This window comes from Balaenoptera borealis, assembly GCF_965194805.1.
Source record: "Balaenoptera borealis genome assembly, chromosome: 13".
Classification (NCBI taxonomy): Eukaryota; Metazoa; Chordata; class Mammalia; order Artiodactyla; family Balaenopteridae; genus Balaenoptera; species Balaenoptera borealis.
The window spans coordinates 53,189,928-53,202,746 of NC_138870.1; the positions used below are offsets into that span (position 1 = coordinate 53,189,928).

The 12,819-nt window shown below is 37.3% G+C and overlaps 1 long non-coding RNA gene across 1 annotated transcript in view; it reads left to right on the forward strand.

Moving 5' to 3' along the window:
- LOC309609598 overlaps nucleotides 1–12,819 on the forward strand; it is a 73,112-nt gene that overhangs the window by 25,476 nt on the left and 34,817 nt on the right. Inside the window, exon 1 of the long non-coding RNA XR_014233504.1 lies at nucleotides 1–10,947. This exon is cut by the window's left edge and continues 25,476 nt beyond it. This is a non-coding gene — a long non-coding RNA (uncharacterized lncRNA). The remainder of the gene's footprint in view (nucleotides 10,948–12,819) is intronic.

Genomic DNA, 12,819 nt, shown 5'->3' on the forward strand with positions numbered 1-12,819 from the left:
ATGCTTGACTGGGCACCAGCTCAATTTGTATAATAATTGAAGATGATTGAGAGGGAAGTGTTAAGTAAATACTAAGTGGATATTGTCATAAAAGATGTAGATATTGTGTCCTAATACTGATAAGAATGTCTCTGGGCCGTTTCTCTTTACTTTTGAAATTAAATGGTCATAAAATACCATTGCTTCAGGCAAGAATATGTAAGAATGTGAAAATAAAGACATACAGCCTTTGGAAAAAAATTGGATTTCAACCTTACTTTCACCTCTCATCCTTTATTGTTTAACAAAGGAGAATTTGAAAGTTGAAAATAATTCTTTCCTTATTTGTTAAGTCACCATGGCTAGTGGGAGGGGGTATACCATTTAGAATGTATTTTCATAAGAAAGCAATATTGGAAAGCCAATTTGTCAGCAGTGGACCTAAGGCTTATTGAAGAGCTCTCAACTTCTTAGGGGAAATCAATTTTTTCTCCCAAGGCAAATTCAGTTCTGTGACAAATCATCTTTTTTTTTTTTTTTTTTCCCTTCTCTCAAGTCTTTGGTCATACTTTTGGTGAAGCAAAATTCTGAATCCTGCCTAGTCTCTTCATAAATTTAGGCTGATTCAAGCTCTCTGAGGGTGGGATACTACAGATAATTAAGAAAGCCAGCAAAGTTATATTTCAGTGGAGAATGATCTGGTTAGTTTTATATTTGGATACAAAAAGGGGGAGAAGATATTGAGAAGCAACTTTCCTTTTGGTTGGTGCTTCTCACATCACAATCCATGAGGAGCATTAGCAAGCCAGCAGGGATAGGCAGGGTTCCTACAACATAAAAACAAGTGTGATGCCAGGACTGGACTGTTTTCATATTGAAAGAACCAACAGTGAGATTCATCAAAGTAAATCCTTTTTTAGCCCTCAGAAAGCCACTGGTAGATTCAGCTTCAGGGTATGAGGATAGATATTTGGAGAATAATAGAAAAGGTTATTTTCTTAGGCTGAAATTCCTAGAAGCCTTGAGTTCCTAAGATCATGCTAGGGCTGCAGGAGAGTATCAGACTGAAGTGTTTAAACAGAGATTTAAAGACACATAAGTTGTATTCTTTTGTTCAGTAAATATTTATTAAGCATCTACTATGTGCCAGGCACTTTTATAGGCATTAGGGGTACAATGGTGAACAAAACAAAATCCTCGCCCTTGGAAAACTTAAAAATAAATCAATTCATAAATACTGAAGATAATTTAAGTGGCAATAGGTGGCTATGAAAAAAATGAAGCAAGGTACAGGGCCAGAGAGTGACAGGGAAGGTGTGTTTGCTGAGTCACAAGGTAAGTTCTCTCAGAAAGCGACATTTGACAAAGACCTGGGTGATAAAGAGGAGGAATTTAAACACAGATTTTGGGAAGAGCTTTCCAAGTAGAAATAACCACAGGTACAAATGCCCTAAGATTACGATGAACTTGGTGTTTTCAAAGGACAGAAGTTATGCTCAAGTGAGGGTAGTGGGAGGGAGCCCAAGAGTTCGGTATTTGAGACTGAAAAGGGAAGTGGGAACCAGATCATCTGAAACTTGTGGACCTTCATAGGAAGTTTCGGTTTTATTCTAAATGTCACAGGAAGTCATAGAGGGATGTTAAGTAGGGAGAGTTATAATCTGATTATCTTTTGTAAAAGATGGTTCTAACTGCTGTTGGGAGAATAGGTTGTAGAAAGATTGTAAGAAAGCAATTTTAAGGAAGTAGAATCTACAGTAATTCCAATAAGAGATTACAGTGCCTTGGACTAGGGTGACTGTGGTGAAAGAACTAATATTAATATTATGTATTGCTTTGACATCTGCTAAAATCAGAAGGGCATCAAATTGCCTAACCACGAGTTCCCCTCCCCCTCTGCCCCATAGATAAGGTCCCCTAGCCAGACAACCCTCCTTACCAAGCAGACTGGGTGCAATTCTTGCTCATCCCTGAGTAGCAAATTTTGGTTCTTCAGCAGCACTCAGGATTATTGAAACAAGACAGTCACATCCTCCTGCAGGAACTGGGGCACACCCCATCGTCTTGCTACTGCAAAGCCTGTCTCTTTCAGCCTCTGCTTGTTCACTCTGTTCCCAAGTATAACTTCTGTTTGGCCCTGCATAGTGTGTGGTGTCCCCTGGGCTGTAAGTATACGTGACTAATAAACTGCTGTCACTTTCATCTGTCCAGTGCTGGCTGTGTTTGGCCATCCCCATAACCCTAGGATGGAATTCCCTCCCTCACCAATGAAATAAAGAGGAGGCTAATAAAACAGTGATCGCACTGGAGGTGATGAGAAGTAGAGATAATGAAAACTGATCAGATGTATTTTGGAGGTTAAGCTAATAAGATTAACAGGTGGGTTTGGATATGACACCTAGGGATTTTTTTTCCCAGCTTTATTGAGATATAATTGACATATAGCATTGTGTACATTTAAGGTGTACAATGTGATGATTTGATACAAGTATATTTTGTGAATACAAAAATATAACCAAAATAAGGTTAGTTAACATATCCTTCACCTCACATAGTTACCATTTTGTTTTTGTTGTTACGGAGAGACTATTAAAGCTCCACTCTAATAGTAACTTTCAAGTATATAATACAGTATTGTTAACTCTAGTCTCCACACCATATACTAGATTCCCAGAACTTATTCATCTTACAACTGAAAGTTTGTACCCTTTGACCAACATTTCCCTATTTCTCCTACCCCTCAACTCCTGATAATCACCATTCTACTTTCTGTATCTATGAGTTTGATGCTTTTAGATTTCATATTTAAGTGACATCATATAGTGTTTGTCTTTCTCTGTCTGACTTATTTTACTTAGCATGATGCCCTCCAGGTTCATCCATGTTGTCTGTTGTCACAAGTGGCAGGATTTCCTTCTTTTTTTTGTAGCTGAATAATATATGTGTATTACATCTTCTTTATTCATCCATGATGGACGCAGGTTATTTTCATGTCTCGGCTGTTGTGAATAATACTGCGGTAGACATGAGGGTGCAGATATCTCTTCAGCATAGTGGTCTTGTTTCCTTTGGGTGTATTCCCAGAAGTGGCATTGCTGGACCATGTCGTTGTTCCTGAGAGGGTCACATGGTGGCTTCTTGCCAGCATTTGCTCTCTTGGCTTTTTGACGACAGCCACTCTAACAGGCATGAGGTGATGTCTCACTGTGCTTTTGACTTGCAGTTCCCTTATGATTAGTGATGTTGAGCACCTTTTCATGTACCCGTTGGCCATTCATATGTCTTCTTTGGAAAAACGTCTGTTTAGGTCCTTTTTCCATTTTTTAATTGGTAATTTGTTTTTTTTCCTATTGAGTTGCATGAGTTCTTTATATATTTTGGATATTAACCCCGTATCAGATATTTGGTTTGCAGATATTTTTCCCATCCCGTAGGTTGTCATTAAATTGTGTACCTGTGTTCTCTTGTAGCTCTCTGATCATATTGAGCACAATTATTTTGAATTATTTGTCAGGCAATTTCTGGATCTCCATTTTTGGGGCGTCAGTTATTGGAAGTTTACTGTATTTCTTTGGTGGAGTCATGTTTCCCTGATTTTGTGATCCTTGTAGCTGTGCATAGATATCTGCCCATTTGAAGAAGTAATCAAAATGAAACCGTTCTTCCTTCTCTGTACAGTTATTCTCAGATTTTCTCCTCTGCTGTGTTGCTGAATTTTCTTAAGTTGCACTCTGGAGCTCTCCTAGAGCTATTCTTGTTTGTGGATAGCTGTCTAACTGTTGATCTTCATTGGGGGATGGAGGCTAGGGTCTCCTCTATGCCATCTTGCTGACGTCTGACCCCTAGGTTTTTTTCCTGAAAAACTGGAAACATGGTGAAACCCTTAACTGAAATAGGTGAAGACAAAGATAGGGACAAATATGATGGGAAAAATTAAGAGTTCTGTTTTGACATGTAATCTTTGAGATATTTAATGGATATGCAAAGGATGCCCAGTTGGAATTGTCTAATAGGCAGGTAGACATTTGGATCTGAAGCTTAGGAGTTTTATAGATCTTTGCTGCCCTAACATGTCATGTGGCAATGTGGACACTGTAGATCAAGGAGATTAAGTGACTTGGTCAACATCGTAGCTTAGAAATGGCAGATATTCAGACTCTAAGTCCAGTGCTCTTTCCAACAGAAACATGAATCCTGAAGCAAAGAAAATATATTGTCCCATTTGTACCCTTTTCCACTAAGGTACATCTAAAGGTTTGGAAGGGTAACTTGGAGACGGAAGGGTAGTACTGTTTAATGGTGGCTCACTTTTCTTCCACAAAGTGACAAGTAGCAACAAAGAGAAGGGATTATTAGTGTTGGCTAATTCACTTTAAATATAGTGGACTTAAGCATGCACAAATTTTTTAAATTTATTTTATTAAAGTATAGTTGGCTTACAATGTGTTAATTTCTGCTGTATAGCAAAGTGATTCAGTTATACATATTTATACATTCTTTTTCATATTCTTTTCCATTATGATGTATCATAGGATATTGAATATAGTTCCCCGTGCTCTACAGTACGACCTTCTTGTTTATCCATTCTATATGTAATACTTTGCATCTGCTAATCCCAAACTCCCACTCCATCCCTCCCTTGTTCCCCCTCCCCCTTGGCAACCACAAGTCTGTTCTCTATGTGTGTGAATCTGTTTGTTTCATAGATAATTTGTGTCATATTTTAGATTCCACATATAAGTGATATAATATGGTACTTAGCATGCACAAATTTAACCTTCATTGTTTAACCATTTATAAGTGACTGATTCCCATGATAGGTTGTGATCTTGCTAAGGTTATAAAGTGGCATCAAGGGGAGAATGAGTCTCTCCACTAGTGAATGGGCCTAGCTGTCTGCAGAGTATCCACATATCAAGTTGGTTTCATTGTTGCTACTTGTCTTCTTGTACATGGGGACTTTTAGTAAATGATTAAAAAAAAAAGAAAAGAAAAAAGGTTTGATTCTAAAATGCACAACAATCAAAAACAAACACAAATAAAAACCGCCATAAATAAAGAAGTTCAAATATAACTTTAGTACTGTATTTATAAAATTATTAGAGATTTGAAGGAATTATTAAAAAAATTTAGTGATGCCGTATTGCATCTTACTGGGGAAATTGTTTGCTGTCATAGTGCTTGGGAATTATATCATTCTAAACATGTACTCCTTACAAACATCAGGAGTGAGTGTGTGCTAGTATTTATTTAAATGTCAGGAAATCTTTTTGATTCTAGACCCCAAAAGGCATTCATTTATCATCAGAAAAATTTTAAACATGCATTAAAATGGAAAATGATAAAGGCAACCTGTAAGTATATTTGGTAGGGAAGCTTCCAATCTGGTACATTCAGTTGCCACATGGCTATCCAATGTTGGCAACGGTCCAGTAAATAGAATAGTTGTTCCAGTTTCAACAGATGCTCAATGAATTAAACAGGACTTATAGATCAATGTAGTTGATCATCTGAACCAAGAGACCATGTTATTATTGATACAAAGAACATTTTAGGGAAAAATATACAAACATTGCTTTTTTGGTGAAAAAATATAAAGTCCAACCCAACAGCAAACTTTTAAATTTGAGGAAAAACACTTATAACAATGGAAAATTAAAAGCAGAATCTCAGCAGGTGCAAGGGGTTCTGAATGGAGCCCTAAAGTAATACATACAAGATGAGTTGGTAGCAGCTTGGCGTGGGCCACAAAGACCATTAACACAAACTGCTACTAATAAAATCTGTCCCAGAAGGAGGGAGTGGGCGTGGTCACCCACACAGTCTGAGGACCCTCCTGGTTTGATATTTAGACCTTGAAGCTCTGCACGTAGTCCAGAGTGGCACTTGAATTAATTAGGCAAGGTAAGGATAATGGGGAGGAGGGAATAAGAAGGTGCTAAAGAGACAGGTTACAACATTTACCTGGACTTTAGTTCGTGTGTGTGGTTGTGTGTGTATTTAAAGTGTCTTCCTAATTGACTGTCTTCCTAATTGAAAAGTAACACCCACTATAAAAAATTCAAACAATCCAGAAATGCGTAAAGTAAAAAATTGTCCTCTCTCCCATGTTCTCCTTCCAAAAGAAACCACTATTAACATATGTTGTACATTCTCACAAACATTTTTTCTGAGCTTTTACATATATGTATACACGTTTACATATGGATAAGGAGAGGGCAAAAGAGCTTTATACTTCTTTCCAAAAGTGGTATCATACTTCACACACTGTAGTGTAGCTTTCTGTTTTTGCTTAGTACGTTGTGAACACCATTCCATGTCCTTACATGGAAATCTACTTCATTTTTTAATGCTTTGCATACATGGAGTAAATATTCCATAGATTGTATGTACCATAATTTATTTAACAAACTCCGGATCGGTGGGCATTTAGATTGTTTCCAATTTTTAGCTATCAGTGTCACAAGCAATGTTGCATGCTAAACATATATTAATGCATACCAGTGTAAGTATTTCTGTAGGACCAGTTCTTACAAGAAGAATTGCTGCGTCAATGTGCTCTCTTACATGGTGAATGCAAAGATAGAAGCAGCAATCGCAGCCTGATTTCTTCTACCTCTCCGGGGTCCAGCACCTGAGAAGAAGAATTCAGGACACACAGGCAGAGAAGGGGGCTACCCTTCTGATATGGTATGAGAGTCCCTAAAAGCCTTCCTGGCCAGAACTCATCTCTTTCCTGGTCTGCTCAAAAGCCTGGAATTCCCAGGATAAAATCATGTCTTCAGCAGCCTTCTGCATCCTCTCTTTAGTGGAGTGATGGCCTTACTGATTTGGGAGTGGCAATATCCTCTCTGGCTGAAATATTGCAGGAATTTACATATCTCGTATAATCAGCACATCTTTTCATTTCAACACTTGGTAAGAATCTTTATAAAATTTTAGTCTATTTTTCTGTCCTTGTGATTTTACGAGACTAGATTAATTTGCTTTTCTAAACCTGAGGATATTGTGACGCCTAAGAATCATTCTTACAGTAACACAGTATTTTGCCCAACTTATAACAGTTTGATATTTTATGATAGTGGGCTTCTTTTAGGTATAGCATCTCACCCCCCTCCCAACTGTCCAGTGAATCAAACAAGGCAAAGAGTACTTTGGTTTTATAAATGAGAATATTGAGGTTCAGAAATGTTATGGGACTAACCTAAGACACATGAGGAGTATTGGCAGAATTTATCAGTGATGAGTGCCTCATGTGATAGATTTAAAACCTATTAGAAATGGAACTGAACTTGAACTGATATCCTAAAAATTTGAGATTGGGAGTTTTCTGGTATTTTGTTTAAACACTGTTCTCTCTTTACTCAGTTCTTAAAACATCATGGTGCTATTTTTTTTTTTTTAACATCTTTATTGGAGTATCATTGCTTTACAGTGTTGTGTTCGCTTCTGCTTTATAACAAAGTGAATCAGCTGTACATACACATATATCCCCATATCTCCTCCCTCTTGCGTCTCCCTCCCACCCTCCCTATCCCACCCCTCTAGGTGGTCACAAAGCATATGGTGCTATTTTAATTTACTATTTCCTTATAAAATCAACGTGTTTTTTAAGTTATGTTAATTTAAAGGTCTGATTAGCTTCCTGATTCTTAAACGAGGTTTCACTCTGTTACTACATTGTGACTAAAGCATAGATGTGTACACATCCATCACCAGTGGACACATCAGCCAAGTTAACAAGGCGACTCTGTGAGCCACCACAAATAACATTAAGAAGAGCTAACCTTTCCATTATTCTTTCTATGTGTTGGTCATCCACCTAAGATTTACTCATATGAACTCGCTTAATCCTCACAATAACTCTATGAAGTGGGTTTCATTACTATCTCCCTTTTGTACCTGAAGAAAACAAAGTGCAGAGCCGGTAAGTAACTTGTCGAATGTCATGTAGCAAGGAAGTGGCAGCCCTGGACTGTAAACCCCCTTGTTCTGACTCCACCATCTGTGCTCTTAAATCACAGGGCTGTACCGCAGTGTCAGCATGGCAATTGCCCACTTTTCCCTTGTAATGTGCAGGTGCTCAGAAAGCTGGTGGCTTCAGGAAGCAAACACTTGAAACTGCAACTTGTAGATAGTTCAGTATAAACATGACTCCAGCCAGGCCAGAGAAGTCAAAAAGATTTGTAAAAAATTCAGACCACTTCCTCAAGACCCCTACTCTGAGTTGAATCTGACCTAACGTGACTCTATCATACTTTAGCTTTTACTGACTTCCCTGTAGGCCAAGAAAAATAATGGAAGGAATTTATTCAATTTTATTAGATTAATATTCCTAAGTGAATGAGCTGTACACTCTTATCCTTACCCATTGGTTCAAATTTCATCTAAATACAGCCTTTATGATAACATTCTCCTTTTATCTATTAAAGTAGGGTTCAGTGACATAGTTGTAGGAAACTTGTTCTTTTTCCCCTGAGGCTTAATAGCCTTAAATGTTTTTATTAGCAATACTCATACTTTAAAGACATTTTTCTTATGTAGTATTCAATATTTTAACCAACCAAGACCTGATCTTGACAGTGCCACTAAAATTTAACTAAAATTTCTTATTTATACTGGGATCATCATATGCAATCTCAAGCCACTCTGCCTGGGTTCAAAACCCATCTCTGCCACTTACCAGGCGGTACTCTTGGGCAAATTACTTAATTGTTTTGTGCCTTAACTTCTTCATCTATAAAGTAGGGATTTTGATATTAGTATCAATCAGAGTTCTCTAGAGAAACAGAACCAATAGGATATACCTAGATATATGGTGAAATTTAATTGACTCATGAGATTATGAAAGCTAAGTCCCATGATCTGCTGCCTGCAAGCTGGAGGCCCAGGAAGCCAGTGGTGCAGCTCCAGTCCAAACATGAAGACCAGGGGCAGGGGGCCAGTGGTGTTAGTCCAAGTCTGAAGGCCCAAGAACGAGGAGTGCTGATTTATGAAGGTAGGAGAAGATGGATGTCCCAAGCAAAGAGCAAATTCTCCCTTCCTCTGCCTTTTTATTCTGTTTAGGCTCTCAATGATTGTATGATGTCTACCAGCGTTGGTGAGGGCAGTCTACTGATTCAAATGCTAATCTCTTCCAGAAACACCCTCACAGACACACCCAGAAAAAATGTTTTACCAGCTATCTGGGCATCCCTTGGCCCAATTAAACTGACACATAAAATTAACTGTCACACCTATTTCGTGGGGTTGAGAATTTAATGAGTGTTTACTACGTCTGGCACTGGTCAAAGCTCTTAACATATATCACTCACTCATTCAATCCTCACAACTACTGAGATCCTAATATCATCTCCAATTTAAAGATGAGGACCCTGAAGCACAGAATGGTTAATTAAAGAAGTTGTCTAAAGAGAAAATAAAAAGCTCGTAAGCAATAGCGTTTGGATATGAACCCCGCTAATCTCGTTATAAATCTGCAGTCTTAGTCATGGCTATGTGCTGCCGTTTTTGCAAATTAGTTTAAAACAACAACAAACTTTCAAACCCACTTTCTAAATGCAAGCATGCTCTCCAGCGGTTTCTCACTCTGACCTTCTGTCTCTAAGGGGCCAAACCACCCCTAGTTTGCCATTTAGATGGCCCTGGTGTTCTGTCCACACACACTGCGATGATGTAATAATTCAAACATCAGTTTGATTTCTATAACTCCAATTCATCGAAATCCCTTTGCCACCAGAACTTACACCATCTACTACAGTAGATGTTTGGTAAGGGCTCATGACAGAACAAACCTCCTGATTAGAAACCTGTGCAGTGACAGTTCTAGAACCACTGGAAAATTCTTCTTCTTTCAGAGATAAAATTTTATAAGAGAAGCTTTAGGAGAAAGACTCAGAAGTAAAATTTAACAATTAAAATTCCACATCTCAAATTTTTTAATCCAATTATTTATGGCTAATTTTATAGGAAAAAAGCAAAATGGAAATTTACATTGTTATTTTGGATGTGGAAATACTTCATTTTCATTGCTCTTGAGCCTTTAAACCAAAATAAGAAAGCAGACCAACTTAGAGGACCGTACTTCAAAATATATTTTAAAAATGAGCATTGTCGCCTCGTCATGCAATTGCTGTAATAGATCTCTATTTTCCTTTCACTTTTGATAAATTCAATTAATTGGCCCCAAATACAGTACTCTGCATGCTATTTGAAGTGAGTCAAATACTTTGAAGAAAAAAGTTTTGATTTTTGGACAAACTGCGGGAAGCCATTATTAAGAGGGCCAAATATCAATACTATGTACTGAATTTGGATCGATCTTTGTGATTACTTCATAGTTTTTTAAGTGAAGAAACATGCTCTTTGAATGAGGCTTTTAAAAAAAAAGAAAATGACCACAAACAGTGTCCTCTGGGCTGATGGGACTCGCTATGTTTAAAAACACTGATTAGGGGACTTCCCTGGTGGCGCAGTGGTTAAGAATCCGCCTGCCAATGCAGGGGACACGGGTTTGAGCCCTAGTCCAGAAGATCCCATATGCCACGGAGCAACTAAGCCCATGTGCCACAACTACTGAGCCTGTGCTCTAGAGCCCGTGAGCCACAACTACTGAGCCCATGTGCCACAACTGCTGAAGCCCATGCGCCTAGAGCCTGTGCTCCGCAACAAGGGAAGCCACCACAATGAGAAACCCTCACACCGCAACAAAGAGTAGCCCCCGCTCGCCACAACTAGAGAAAGCCTGCGTGCAGCAACGAAGACCCAGTGCAGCCAAAAGTAAATAAATAAATTTATATTAAAAAAACAAACAAACACTAGTACTTCTAAAGAAATGTTTCAACTCCACTATAGGAGGAAGACTCCATCTAAACCTGGAGCAGACACGTGATGACTTGAGAATTTCTGAAACACCTGTCTACCTTTGAAAGAAGCACAAAATTTTAAAGTCTCAAGATTGGAAAGAAGGTAATGGTCAAATCCTGTGACCAATCAGCTTGTGTTTTAAGTCCTTCTCTCTATATTCCCGAAATGTCACCACCAGCCTATGAATCACGCCTCTGATGATAAGAAACTTGCTTCTTCCTCAAGCTCTAAGTGCTACACAGTCATTCCTTATAAAGACCAACTTGAATCCAAGACTTTTTCTGTTATTACAAGTGTTGTATTCATATTTGTATTCTTAGGACCTAGTAAGACATAGGAACACAAGTGCTCAGTGAAGTTGGTTGTATCAAATGGAAAAAATTTCCTTGGGTCATATATTACATTGCAGTCAAGTTAATTGTGCACAAATTTAATTTTCCCAACTAGATTGTAAACTCTGTGAAGGATGACATCTTGTTTTATGCATCTTTGTATCCTCCGCATCCCCTAGTATGGTATTACGCACATAGAATGTCCCAAATAACTATTTGTTGAATTTAAAATGTGAATGAATGAATGAATAACTGAATGAATAAATCTTATTACTAAGCCATTTTCAGGGACATATTTTTATACTGCTCTTCAAAGCTAAGGACAAACACTTATATTCCATTTCTAAGACTTAAAAGAATGACTTCAGTTACAATTTTCCTATACCTAGAAGTTTCTACACAAAGCAGCCTATTAGATTATGGAAGAAGACTGGTACTTACTCCTTGTTAATTTTTTTTTTTTTTTGCATTTTTTAAAATTGAAGTATAGTTGATTCACAATATTGTGAGTTTCAGGTGTACAACAAAGTGATTCAGTTATATATGTTTTCTTCAGATTATTTTCCATTATAGGTTATTACAAGATATTGAATATAGTTCCCTGTGCTATATAATAAATCATTGTTGCTTATCTATTTTATGTATAGTATCAATAGTTTGTATCTATTAATTGTATACTCCTGATTTATCCCTCCCCCTCTCCCTTTCCTCTTTGGTAAACATAAGTTTGTTTTCTATGTCTGCGAGTCTGTTTCTGTCTTGTATATAGATTCATTTGTATTATTTTTTAGATTCCACATATAAATGATATCATATAATATTTGTCTTTCTCTGTCTGAGTTACTTCACTAAGCATAGTATTCTCTAGGTTCATCCACATTGTTGCAAATGGTATTATAGAATTTCATTCTTTTTTATGGCTGAGTAATACTCCATTTTATATATATATATATATATATATATATATATATATTCACATCTTCATAAGACAATCATCTGTTAATGAGTATCTGGGTTGTGTTCATGGCTTGACTATCATAAATAGTGCTGCTATGAACATTGGGGTGCATGTTTCTTTTTGAATTAGAGTTTTTATCTTTTCTGGGTATATACCCAAGAGTGGAATTGCTGGATCATATGGTAGCTTTATTTTTAGTGTTTAAGGACCCTCCATACTGTTTTCCACAGTGATTGTACAAATTACATTCCTGCCAACATTGTAGGAGGGTTCCCTTTTCTCCACACCCTCTCTACGATTTATTATTTGTAGACTTTTTCATGATAGCCATTCTGACCAGTATGAGATGTTACCTCACTGGTTTTGATTTGCATTTCTCTAATAATTAGTGATATTGAGCATCTTTTCATGTACCTGTTGTCCATCTGTATGTCTTCTTTGGAGAAATGTCTATATAGATATTCTGCCCATTTTTTGATTGGGTTCTTTTTTTTTTTTGATATTGAGTTCATGAAATGTTTGTATGTTTTAGATATTAACCCCTTGTTGGTTGCACCATTTACACATATTTTCTCGCATTCTGTAGGTTGTCTTTTCACTTTGATAGTTTCCTTTGTTATGCAAAAGCTTTTAAGTTTGATTAGGTCCTATTTGGTTTTTTTTGCTTTTATTTCTTTTAGGAGA